Consider the following 13865-nt stretch of genomic DNA (forward strand, 5'->3'; position numbering starts at 1 on the left):
CCTTTTTATGGCTGCATAGTATTCCATGGTATATATGTGACACATTTTCTAGTCTATCATCGATGGACATTTGGGTTGATTCCATGTCTTTGCTATTGTTAATAGGGCTGCAATGAACATATGCCTGCATGTATCTTTGTCATAGAATGATTTATATTCCTTTTGGTGTATACTCAGTAGTAGAATTGCTGGACCAAATGGCATTTCTGGTTCTAGATCATTGAGGAATTGCCACACTGTCTTATACAATGGTTGAACTAATTTACATTCCCACCTACAGTGTAAAAGCATTTCTGTTTCTCTGCAACCTCACCAGCATCTGTTCTTTCTTGATTTTTTAATCTCCATCCTCGCTGATGTAAGATGGTATCTCATTGTGGTTTTGATTTGCGTTTCTCTAATGATTAGTGATGTTGAGCTTTTTTTCATATGTTTGTTGGCTGCGTGAATGTCTTATTTTGAGAAGTATCTGGTCATGTCTTTTGCCTAATTTTAAATGGGGTTCTTTGTTTTATTCTTGTAAATTTGAGTTCTTTGTAGATTCTGGATATTAGACCTTTGTCAAATGGATACATTAAAAAAATTTTCTACCATTCTGTAGGTTGCCTGTTCACTCTGATGATAGTTTCTTTTGCTGTGCAGAAGCTCTTTAGTTTAATTAGATCCCATTCGTAAATCTTGCTTTTGTTGCCATTGCTTTTGGCCATTTCATCATGAAATCTTTGCCTATGCCTATTTCCTGAATGGTATTGCCTAGATTTTTTTCTAGGGTTTTTATAGTTTTGGGTTTTACATTTCAACCTTTAATCCATCTTGAGTGAATTTTTGTATAAGATGTGAGGAAGGGATCTAGTTTCAATTTTCTGCATATGGATAGCCAGTTTTCCCAGCACCTTTTATTAAATAGGGAATCCTTTCCCCATTGCTTGTTTTTATTAGGTTTATCGAAGATCAGATGGTTGTAGATGTGGTCTTATTTCTGAGCTCTCTATGCTGTTCCATTGGTCTATGTGTCTGTTTTTGTATAAGTACCATGCTATTTTGGTTATTGTAGTCTTACAGTATAGTTTGAAGTCCAAGTAGCATGATGCCTCCAGCTTTGTTCTTTTTGCTTAGGATTGTCTTGGCTATTTGAGCCCTTTTTTCCATATGGTTCCATATGAATTTTAAAATAGTTTTTTCTAATTTTGTGATGAATGCCAGTGGTAGTTTAATGGGAATAGCATTGAATCTATAAATCACTTTGGGTGGTATGGCCATTTTCACGATATTGATTTTTTCCTATCCATAAGCATGAAACATTTTTCCACTTCTTTGTGTCCTCTTTGGTTTCCTTGAGCAGTGGTTTGTAGTTCTCCTTGAAGTCCTTCACTTCCCTTGTTAGCTGTATTCTTAGGTATTTTATTCTCTTTGTAGCAATTGTGAATGGGAGTTCACTCATGATTTGGCTCTCTGCCTGCCTGTTGTTGGTGTATAGGAATGCTTGTGACTTCTGCACATTGACTTTGTATCCTGAGACTTTGCTGAAATTGCTTATCAGCTTAAGGAGTTTTGGGCTGAGGTAATGGGATTTTCTAGATGTAGGATCATGTTATCTGCAAACAAAGAAAATTTGACTTCCCCTCTTCCTATTTGAATACACTTTATTTCTTTCTCTTGCCTGATTGCCCTGGCCAGAACTTCCAATACTGTGATGAATAGAAGTGGTGAGAGAGAGCATCCTTGTCTTGTGCCAGTTTTCAAGAGGAGTAATTCCAGCTTTTGCCCATTCAGTATGATATTGGCTGTGGGTCTGTCATAAATGGCTCTTATTATTTTGAGGTATATTCCTTCAATACCTAGTTTATTAAGAGTTTTTAACATGAAGGCATGTTAAATCTTATCAAAGGCCTTTTATGCATCTATTGAGATAATCATGTGGTTTTTGTCTTTAGATCTGTTTATGTGATGAATTATGTTTATTGATTTGCATATGTTAAAACAGCCTTGCATCCCGGGAATGAAGCCAACCTGATTGTGGTGGATAAGCTTTTTGATGTGCTGCTGTATTTGGTTTGCCAGTATTTTATTGAGAATTTTTGCACTGATGTTCATCAGGGAAGTTTTCTTTTTTTGTTGTATCTCTGCCAGGTTTTGGTATCAGGATGATGCTGGCCTCATAGAATGAGTTAGAGAGGAGTCCCTACTTTTCAATTGTTTGACATAGTTTCAGAAGAAATGATATCAGCTCCTCTTTGTATTTCTGGTAGAATTCAGCTGTAAATCCGTCTTGTCCTGGGCTTTTTTTGGTTGTAGGCTATTTATTACTGCCTTAACTTCAGAACTTGTTATTGGTCTTTTCAAGGATTCAGCTTCTTCCTAGTTTAATCTTGGAAGGGTGTGATGGTTAATAGTGAGTGTCAACTTGATCGAAGAATACAAAGTATTGATGCTGGATGTGTCTGTGAGGGTGCTGCCAAAGGAGATTAACATTTGAGTCAGTGGGCTGAAGGCAGACCCACCCTTAATCTGAGTGGACACCATGTAATCAGCAGTCAACACGGCTAGAATATAAAGCAGGCAGAAAAACATGAAAAGACTAGACTGGCCTAGCCTTCCAGCCTACATCTTTCTCCTATGCTGGATGCTTCCTGCTGTTGGACATCAGACTCCAAGTTCTTCAGTTTTGGGACTTGGACTGGCTCTCCTTGCTCCTCAGCTTGCAGATGGCCTATTGTGGGACCTTGGGATCATGTGAGTTAATATTTAGTAAACTCTCCTTCATATATCTATCTGTCCTATTAGTTCTGTCTTTCTAGAGAACCCTGACTAATACAGATTTTGATACTAAGAGTGGTTCTAGAGGAACAGAATATAAAGATGGAGTTCTTTTGTTGGTTTTGGGGTTTCTGGAGTTGGCTGCTTAATACAATTAGAACCCAAAATGCTAAGGACTCTACTTCTAATAGTATGGAGAACACTGATTGTCTTTGGCATGTACTGTTTAGAAAATTATGCAAAATACATGCATTTGACACTCCTGATTCACTGCTTGTGAGAGGCAAGGTGTTTAGTGACTGTGTACATAATACCTTTGACCATATGTGGAGAACCAAGTAACATAATGAAGCTGGTTGGTTGCTCCTAAGTTCAGTGGACAAAGTGATGAAAGAAAACAAACTCAGGGATTCTAACTCCCTGAGTTAGAATAAGGAGTTAAAATAGGAAGCAGATATTGAACCTCAACTCTGCTATGATTACCCTGAGTGAGACTCTTTATCTCCTGTAGAGAAAGAGCTGAAATTGTGGAAAAATAAACACAAGCTCTTATCATGCAAGTGGCTGAACTGCAATGAAAAGTGCATGCACAGCCTCACCAGATGTCTACTGTTAAAGTGAGGGCATTGATTGGAAAAGAATGGGACCCTGAAACTTGGAATGGGGACATGTGGAAGGGCTCTGATAAAGCTGGGGACACTGAGTTTGTAAACTCTTCTGAACCTTTTTTGTCAGAAGGAACAGCTTCCCACATACCCAGTAGTGGCAACATCCCCTCCCTGACCCATGCTGCCATCAGCCTTTCCACATTTGTCTGAGGAGATAAACCCTGTGCTGCCTGAGGCAACAGTGATGGCCTCCCCTGAGGCAGTTGCCAGGCAAAATAATGTTGATTCTCCTCAGGAGCCATCCCCAACACCCCTGTTTGCTTCTAGACCTATAACTAGACTAAAGTTCCAGTGGGCCCCTGGAGGTGAGGTTGAGAGTGTGACTCATGAGGAGGCGTGCTACACTTGAAAAGAACTGTTTGAGTTCTGTAATTTATATAAACAGCAATCTGGAGAACAGGCGTGGGAATGGATATTAAGGCTATGGAATAATGGTGGAAGGAACAGAGAGTTGGATCAGGCTGAATGTATTGATTTGGGCCCACTAAGTAAAGACCCTGCATTTAATGTTGCAGCTTGGGGAGTTATAAGAGGTTCTAATAGTTTATTTGCTTGGTTAGCTGAAATATGGATTAAAAGATCGCCCACCATGAGTGCGTTGGAAATGTCTGATCTCCCTTGGTTTAATGTAGAGGAAAGGATCCAAAGGCTTAGGGAGATTGGGATGGTGGAGTGGATTAGTCACTTCAGAGCTACTCGTCCCAGCTGGGAGGATCCAGAAGATATACCCTTGACCAATGCCTTGTGAAATAGATTTGTGAGGGCAGCACCTGCATCTTTGAAGAGCCCTGTAATTTCTCTTCTGTGTATGTCAGATCTAATAGTGGGAACCGTAGTCACTCAACTACAAAATTTAAATACAATGGGAATAATTGGCTCCCAAGGTGGCAGGGGCCAAGTGGTGGCACTCAACGTCAAAGGCAAGGTGGGCATAGTTACAGTAATGGACAGTAGAGGCAAAGTGGCAATCAGAATAGTCTGACTTGTGTATAGCTCTGGCATTGGCTAATTAATCATGGTATTCCTAGAAGTGAAATTGATAGGAACCCTACTGCATTTCTACTTAATTTATATGAGCAGAAAACTTCTAGGTTGAATAGACAAAAGACTAATTTGAATTACAAAAACAGAATCATGGCCTCACAATCAATTTCCAGACTTCAGCCAGTTCGCAGACCCAGAACCCCTTCAATGAAGGAAAGGCCAGGTCCCCTGGAGGAAGGACCCTACTACACTAACGACAATTTATGCTGTTAGTCTTTCTCCCATCCTTCCCCAAGGAGACCTCTGGCCTTTTACCAGGGTAACTGTGCACTGGGGAAAGGGAAATGATCAGACATTTTGAGGACTGGCTCTGAGCTGACGCTGATGTCAAAACATCATTGTGGTCCCCCAGTTAAAATAGGGGCTTATGGAGGTCAGGTGATTAATGGAGTTTTAGCTCAGATTTGACTTACAGTGGGTCCGGTGGGACCCCGGACTCATCCTGTGGTCATTTCCCCAGTGCCAGAATGCATAATTGGTATAGGCATACTTAGCAGCTGGTAGTACCCCCACATTGGCTCCCTGACTGATAGGGTGAAGACTATTATGGTGAGAAAGGCAAAATGGAAGCCATTAGAGCTGCCTCTACCTGTGCAGAAGACAGATGGATCTTGGAGAATGACAGTGGATTGTCATAAGCTTGACCAAGTGGTGACTCCAATTGCAGCTGCTGTACCAGATGTGGTTTCATTTCTTGAGAAAATTAACACATCTCCTGGTACCTGGTATGCAGCTATTGACTTGGCAAATGCCTTTTTCTCCATTCCTGTCCATAAGGCCCACCAGAAGCAATTTGCCTTCTACTGGCAAGACCAGCAATATGCCTTTACTGTCCTACCTCAGGGGTATATCAACTCTCTGGCTTTGTGTCATAATCTTATTCAGAGAGACCTTGATCACCACGCTTCCTCAAGATATCACACTGACCCATTACATTGATGACATCATGCTGATTGGATCCAGTGAGCAAGAAGAAGCAAGCACACTGTACTTATTGGTGAGACATTTGCATCCTAGAGGATGTGAAATGGATCAGACTAAAATTCAGGGACCCTGTATTTCAGTAAAGTTTCCAGAGGTCCAGTGGTGTGGGACCTTTTGAGATATTCCTTCTAATGTGAGGGGAAAGTTGCTGCATTTGGCCCCTCCTACAACCAAGAAAGAGGCACAATGCCTAGTGGGCCTATTTGGATTGTGGAGGCAACACATTCCTCATTTAGGGGTGTTACTCTGGCCCATTTATTGAGTGACCCAAAAGGCTGCCAGTTTTGAGTGGGGTCCAGAACAGGAGAAAGCTCTGCAACAAGTCCAGGCTGCTGTACAAGCTGCTCTGCCACTTGGGGCGTATGACCTGGCAGATTCAATGGTGCTTGAGGTGTCAGTGGCAGATAGGGATGCTGTTTGGAGTCTTTGGCAGGCCCTCATAGATGAATCACAGCAGAGGCCTCTAGGATTTTGGAGCAAGGCTCTGCCATCTTCTGCAGATAACTACTCTCCTTTTGAGAGACAGCTCTTGGCCTGTTACTGGGCTTTGGTGGAAACTAAACATTTGACTATGGGTCACCAAGTCACTTTGCAACCTGCACTGCCTATCATGAACTGGGTGCTTTCTGACCCATCTAGCCATAAAGTGGGTCGTGCACAGCAATATTTTATCATCAAATGGAAGTGGTATATATGTGATCGGGTTCAAGCAGGTCTTGAAGGCACAAGTTACATAAGGAAGTAGCTCAAATGCCCATGGTTTCTACTCCTGCCATCCTGCCTTCTCTTCTCCAGCCTGCACTGATGGCCTCATGAGGAGTTCCCTAAGAGCAGTTGACAGAGGAAGAGAAGACTAAGGCCTGGTTCAAAGATGGCTCTGCATGATATGTAAGCACCACCTGAAAGTGGACAGCTGCAGCACTGCAGCTCCTTTCTAGGACATACCTGAAGGACAGCAGTGAAGGGAAATCTTCCCAGTGGGCAGAACTTCGAGCAGTGCACCTGGTTGTGCACTTTGCAGGGAAGGAGAAATGGCCAGATGTGTGATTATATACTGATTCCTGGGCTGTACCCAATGATTAGCTGGATGGTCAGGGACTCGGAAGAGGCATAATTGGAAAATTGGTGACAAATTTGGGGAAGAGGTATGTAGATGGACTTCTCTGAATGGTCAAATACTGTGAAAATATTTGTATCCCATGTGAGTGCTCACCAATGGGTGACCTTAGCAGAGGAGGATTTTAATAATCAAGTGGATAGGTTGACCCATTCTGTGGACACCACTCAGCCTCCTTCCCTAGCCACCCCTGTCATTGCCCAATGGGCCCATGAACAAAGTGGCAATGGTGGCAAGGATAGAGGCAACACATAGGCTCAGCAACATGGGCTTCCACTCACCAAGGTTGACCTGGCTATGGCCACTGCTGAGTGCCCAGTTTGCCAGCAGCAGAGACCAACACTGAGCCCTCGATATGGCACCATTCCTCGGGGTGATCAGCCAGCTACCTGGTGACAGGTTAATTATATTGGACCTCTTCCATCATGGAAAGGGCAGAGGTTTGTCCTCACTGGAATAGGCACTTACTCTGGATATGGGTTTGCCTATCCTGCATGCAGTGCTTCTGCCAAGGCTGCCATCTGTGGACTCATGGAATGCCTTATCCACTGTCAAGGTGTTCCACACAGCATTGCCTCTGACCAAGGCACTCACTTTATGGCTAAGGAAGTGTGGCAGTGGACTCATGCTCATGGAATTCACTGGTCTCATTGTGTTCCCCATCATCCTGAAGCAGCTGGATTGACAGAATGGTGGAATGGCCTTTTGAAGTCACAATTACAATGCCAACTAGGTGACAATACTTTGCAGGGCTGGGGCAAAGTTCTTCAGAAGGCCATGCATGCTCTGAATCAGCATCCAATATATGGTACTGTTTCTCCCATAGCCAGGATTCAAGGGTCCAGGAATCAGGGGTGGAAGTGGAAGTGGTGCCACTCACCATCACCCCTAGTGATCCACTAGCAAAATTTTTGCTTCCTATTCTTGCGACATTACGTTCTGCTGGCCTGGAGGTCTTAGTTCCAGAGGGAGGAACGCTGCTGCCAGAAGACATAACAATGATTCCATTAAACTGGATGTTAAGATTGCCACCTGGCTTCTCCTACCTTTAAGTTAACAGGCTAAGAAGGGAGTTACAGTATTGGGTGGGGTGATTGACCCAGATTATCTAGATGAAATCAATCTACTACTCTGCAACAGAGGTAAGAAAGAGTATGCATGGAATACAGGAGATCCATTAGGGCATCTCTTAGTATTCCCATGCCCTGTGATTAAGGTCAATGGGAAACTACAACAGCCCAATCCAGGCAGGACTACAAATGGCCTACACCCTTCAGGATTGAAGGTTTGGGTCCTCCAGCAGGAAAAAAAGACACGACCTGCTGAGGTGCTTGCTGAAGGCAAAAGGTAGTAGAGAGGGTAGTAGAATGGATAGAAGAAGAAGGTAGTCATCAATACCAGCTAGGACCATGTGACCAACTGCAGAAATGAGGACTGTAATTGTCATGAGTATTTCGTCCTCCTTTTGTTAAAAACATGTTTGGGCATTTATATACTTGTACTAAGAAAATATCTTCATTTTATTTCCTTTTCATATCAGCATTTAAGTATTGTTAACTTTATGTAATAGTATTTGGGTTGGGGATTGGTGCGTTTCTGGTTCATAACAGTTCACACCAAGGACTGTCAGTGTTTTCCATACTATCAGAAGTACAGTCCTTAGCATTTTGGGGTCTAATCATATTAAGCAGCCAACTCCAGAAACCCCAAAACCAATGAAATAACTCCATCCTTAATATTCTGTTCTTCTAGAACCACTTCTAGTATCAAAATCTGTATTAAGGTTCTCTAGAGGGACAGAACTAATAAGGTGCATATATATATATATGTGTGTGTGTGTATATATATGTGTGTGTGTGTATATATATTCCCCTTTATATACATATAAATATGTATGGCCGGGCACTGTGGCTCATGCCTGTAATCCCAGCACTTTGGGAGGCTGAGGCGGGTGGATCACGAGGTCAGGAGATTGAGACCATCCTGGCCAACATGGTGAAACCTAGTCTCTACTAAAATACAAAAAAATTAGCCAGGCATGGTGGCATGCACCTGTAGTCCCAGCTACTTGGGAGGCTGACACAGGGGAATCACTTGAACCTGGGAAGTGGAGATTGTAGTGGGTCGAGATCACGCCACTGCACTCCAGCCTGGCAACAGAGCAAGACTTCATCTCAAAAAAAAAAAAAAAAAAGTATATAAAGGGGAGTATGTATACAAAGGGGAGTGTGTGTGTGTGTGTGTGTGTGTGTATATATATATATTCCCATATATATATGGGAGTATATTAAGTATTAACTTATACAATCACAAGGTCCCTCAATAGGCCATCTGCAAGCTGAAGAGCAAGGAGAGCCAGTCTGAGTCCCAAAACTGAAGAACTTGGAGTCCGATATTTGAGGGCAGGAAACATCCAGCACGGGAGAAAGATGTAGGCTGGGAAGCAAGGCTAGTCTCTCACGTTTTTCTCCCTGCTTTATATTTGCTGGCAGCTGATTAAGGGTGGATCTATCTTCCCCAGCCCACTGACTCAAATGTTAATCTCCTTTGGCAACACCCTAACAGACACACCCAGGATCAACACTTTGTATCCTTCAATCCAATCAAGTTGACACTCACTATTAACCATCACAGTGCACTAGCCAGGACTTCCAGTACAATGCTAAATTAAAACGGTGAGAGCAACATTTCTGCCTTCTTAATGTTAGAAGGAAAAGTATTACATCTTTCATCATGAATACAATGTTAGCTGTAGGATTTTTATAGATGCCTTTTATTAAGTTGAGGAAGTTCCCTTCTATTTCTTGTTTGCTGTGTTTTAATCAGACATGGATATAGAATTCCATTAGTATTTTTTCTGCATATGTTAGGCTAATTTTTGTTTTGTTTTGTTTTATTGACATGGTGAATTAGTTTGATTTTTAAATGTTAAACCAACTTTGCACTCTTTGGGTAAACACCATTTGGTCATAATATCATTTTTACATAGTATTGGATTAGATTTAAATCAGATTAGATTTGATATGCTGTTAAGGACTTATACAACTATGTTTCTGCGGGATGTTGTCTATACTTTTCTCATAATGTATCTGTCTGGTTTCAGTATTCTTAGCTGGCTTCATAAACTGAATTAAGAAATCCTCCTCCTCTACTATTTCCTGAGCTACTTTGTGTAAGATTGGTATTATTTCTTCCTTAAATGTTTGATATAATTTGCCAGTAAAGCAATCTGAAATTACATTTTTTCTTATAGAAAGATTTTAAATAGGTATAGGGCTCTTCAGATTTTCTGTTTCCTCTTGTGTCACTTTTGATAGTTAGTGTCTTTCAATGAATTTATCTATTTTATATAAATTGTTGACTTTATTGACATAAAGTTTTAAAAAATACTTATTTTACTACCCTTAACATTAGTAGGATCTGAACAAGTGATTATTTTATTCTGGATATTGGTAATTTGAATCTTCTCTGCTTTTTTTCTTGATGAATTTAGCTAGGAATTTATCAATACAATTTTATTGGTATTTCTAAAGAACCAGCTTTTTCTTTCTTTGATTTTTCTTGTCCGTGTTTTTTTTTTATTTCTTTGATTTCTGCCCTAATAGTTAGTGTTTTTTTTTTTACTTGAGTATAATTCCATCTTCTTATGACTTCTTGAGGTAATTGATTTTAGCCCTTAAAAAAAAAAAAAAAAAAAAACTTAGCCTTTAAAACTATACATTTCCCTCTAAGCTCTGCTTTAAATGCATCTCACACATTTAAAAGTATTTTTGTTCAGTCTGTGGCTTACCTTTTCATTTTCTTAACAGTGTAGTTTGAAGAGCAGACATTTTGAATTTTAATAAGGCCCAACTTGTTCTTTTGCTGATGCAGTTTGTACTTTTCTTGTTTTGTCTGAGTAATTTTTGCCTACTTGATAGTAAGGAATTTTACCTGCATTTTTCTGTAGAAGTTTGATTATAGTTTTAGCTTTTATATTCATATTTATTACCTATTCAGAGTTAACTTTATGTAGAATGTGAGGTTAGAGTTTCATTTTTTAAATATTTATTTTAAATTTTGAAATATACAATACACTTTTATTGACTATAGTCACCATGTTGTGCAATAGATTTCAAAAACTTATCCCTCCTAACTGTAACTTTTTACTCTTTGATCAACATCTTCCCATACCCTTTCCCCATCCTCCCAGCCTCTGGTAACCACCATTCTACTCTCTACTTTTATAAGTTTAGCTTTTTTAGATTCCACGTGTAAGTGAGATTGTGTGGTATTTGTCTTTCTGTGCCAGGCTTATTTCACTTAGTGTAATGTCCTCCAGGTTCATCCATGTTGTTGCAAGTGACAGAATTTTCTTCTTATCAAGGTTGAATAGTATTCCATTGTGTATATATACCACATTTTCTCTATCCATTCATTCATTTCTTAATACTTTGGTTGGTTTCATATCGTGGCTGTTGTGAATAATGCAGTGTTGAACATTAAGAGTGCAGATGTCTCTTAAATTTGAATGCACACTTTTCCTCTTATGGCTGTTTGATCTCAGGCATGTTAAGAAACCTCTCCAGCTTTTGGATATTCATTAGTAAAATGAGAGTAATAATAGCACCCATCTCACTGAAATCCTATGAGGATTATAGGAGACTACATATGATATGTGCATAGTGCCTGGCACATAGTAAGTGCCCAATAATTGTCAGCACTTACCTAAAAATCATCTCTTTGCTAATAATAGCCTGGAAAGTTTTAAAATATTGTTCTAAGTGGTCAGTTGAAGGATAATAAACATCATGGCAACTGCTTAACTGTTGTCTGAGTGGATATGGTCAAGGATCTTCAGTGGATTATGAGGCCTTATATTATGTTCTTTAAACAGATATTAGGAAGTTGAATGGCTATTAAAGTATATTGTATCAATTCTGTCTCTTTCACATAAGTGATTAATCTTTTTTACACTTCATCTGAGACAGAATGCCAGGAACTCTTTCCTCGAGTTCCAAAATAACACTTCTCTTCTGTAGCTTAAACTAAGACAGTTCCTTTTTCTCCTTCCCACTGTTGCAGTGCAAGGGAATTTTTTTTTTTTTTTTTTTTTTTTTGAGACAGAGTCTCACACTGTTGCCGGGGCTGGAGTGCAGTGGTGCAATCTCAGCCCACCGCCACCTCTGCCTCCCAGGTTCCAGCAGTTCTCCTGCCTCGGCCTCCCAAAGTGCTGGGATTACAGGCATGAGCCACCATGCCCAGGTGGGAATTTAATATGCATGACAAAAACAGTAATAGCTTCCATCACAAAGGCTTTAAAAAACCCTGATGTCTGGCTTCACCACAGAATCTTTGGAAGAGGACCCTGCATTCTCAAACCTGGTTGTACATGGGAATCACCTGGGGAACTTTTAGTAATATTGATGTCTGGGTCCCTCTCCAGAGATTCTGATTTCACTGGCCTTGGTGTGATGTGGGCATCAGGACTTTTTAAAGCTCCCAGGTGATTCTGATGCTCAGTTGGGCTTGAGAATAGCTGCTTTATATACAGTATCTGCTCCGTGACAGAAGCCCCCATTCACACACACACAGCTTCACCAGGGAGAGGAAGCAATCTCCTGGATCATGGAACTTGATTTCTGGAGGCAAGACTTGAACTGATAAGCCCCTTTGATTAATCTTATCAAGCCACACATCATGGTTTACCTCAATCTCTAATCCAATTGGGTTTACCCAATCCCCTACCCCTCCTCTACCTTATTGTGCCCCCTGAACTCTTACCTGTGGTTAGCAAACTTCCCTATGTCCTTAACCTTTTCTCTGAATGGAAGTTCCCCTTCATTTTCTTGCTGCAAAGGAGACCCGGCTTAACCCTGTTACCCTTGTAGCCCTCTTAAATGTAGACCTTTTTCTTGTTAAATCTCACATACGTCATGCTCTTCAGGTTGAGAATATGGAGTAGGTGTCATCCTTGCTCTGCATTACTGCATTCATTCTTACTCTTTTTTTCTTGTGAATGTCAATGTATTTGAATTTGGACTACCTGGCTCTACCCTCCACCAATCCTTCAGATTGCATTCATCTACCTACCCACCTGCTGACCATGCTCCTCATGCCCCAAGGGCCTTACCCTTTGTCTTAGTGTTTACTTTTCCATCCCTAAATCTCTTATTGCTTCTGATGACTTCAGCAACTGTGTGGATGACTCACGCAATGCCCCAGGGCTCTTAGTTCCTTGAGTTCCTCAGTTCCAACAATTTTTTCTCCCTTCTACCTCATGTCACCATCCAATTATTTCACCAGTCTTGAAATCTTGGTTTTAAATATTCTGTTGTCTGACAGTGGCTTCCTAATCTTCCAGATAATATGGTCTAGAATAACCAATACAACTGTTTTCCAACTTTGTTGAGCCCTTCAAAACATCAGCTCCCCTACTTTGTTACTATTTATCTCATGTTTTCTTTCCCTTCTTATACAGCTTAGATTTTGTGGCCCACAATTGTTATTGTTTCCATGAAAAAACTTTCAACTCCCTTGACCCTCCATCTCTGCTGGAATGGACTGGCAACTCTCCTAGTGTGAGTGTGCATCTGCTGCCTTCTTTCTACCACCCTGGGAACCTGCTTTCGGACTTTTAACTCATGGCTTGCTTCATATTTTGAGAATGCCAAAGTCATAATCTTCCCACTGATGCAGGATTTCTTTCCCCTTAGCTCAGCTGGGTTGGTGTTCTTGTCTCATGACCAGGAAAAATTAGGCATGTGGACACTTGAAGAGTAAGTAGAGTAGAATTTATTAAGTAAAAGGAAAGCTCTCAGCAGAGAGGGGTCCTGAAAGCAGGTTCCCATTTGCCTCCTTCACAGTTGAATACCAGGACTTTTATATATAAGCTGATGGGTCTGGGTTCACTATTTGTACAAGGCACAAATTCCTGGTGGCTCCACCCTATTCCCCTAGTGCGTATACAGGCCCTTAGTCTGCTGTGGGCATATTTAGGGAAGCACCTTGTGCAAGTTCCCTTATCTGCACAAAACATCTGGTGCAAGCACCTGCAGGGTGGGTTAGAGGCTCTCCAGGGAACTTTCCTTCCCTTACTGTTCGCCTAAAGCAAGCTGGCTGACTCCTTTCCCCACCAATAAACCTACAAATCTACTTTCAGCAGTGCCTGTTTTCTCTACTTCCCGATCATTAAGAAGTATGAAATGCCCTTACTTCTTTTTTAATTAAAATTTTTTTTTAAATTTTATTTTAAAAACTTTTTTAGAGGCAGGGTCTCACTATATTGCTCAGGCCAGTCTCAAACTCCTGTGCTC

The sequence above is a fragment of the Chlorocebus sabaeus genome, chromosome 9 (genome assembly GCF_047675955.1).
Source record: "Chlorocebus sabaeus isolate Y175 chromosome 9, mChlSab1.0.hap1, whole genome shotgun sequence".
NCBI lineage: Eukaryota > Metazoa > Chordata > Mammalia > Primates > Cercopithecidae > Chlorocebus > Chlorocebus sabaeus.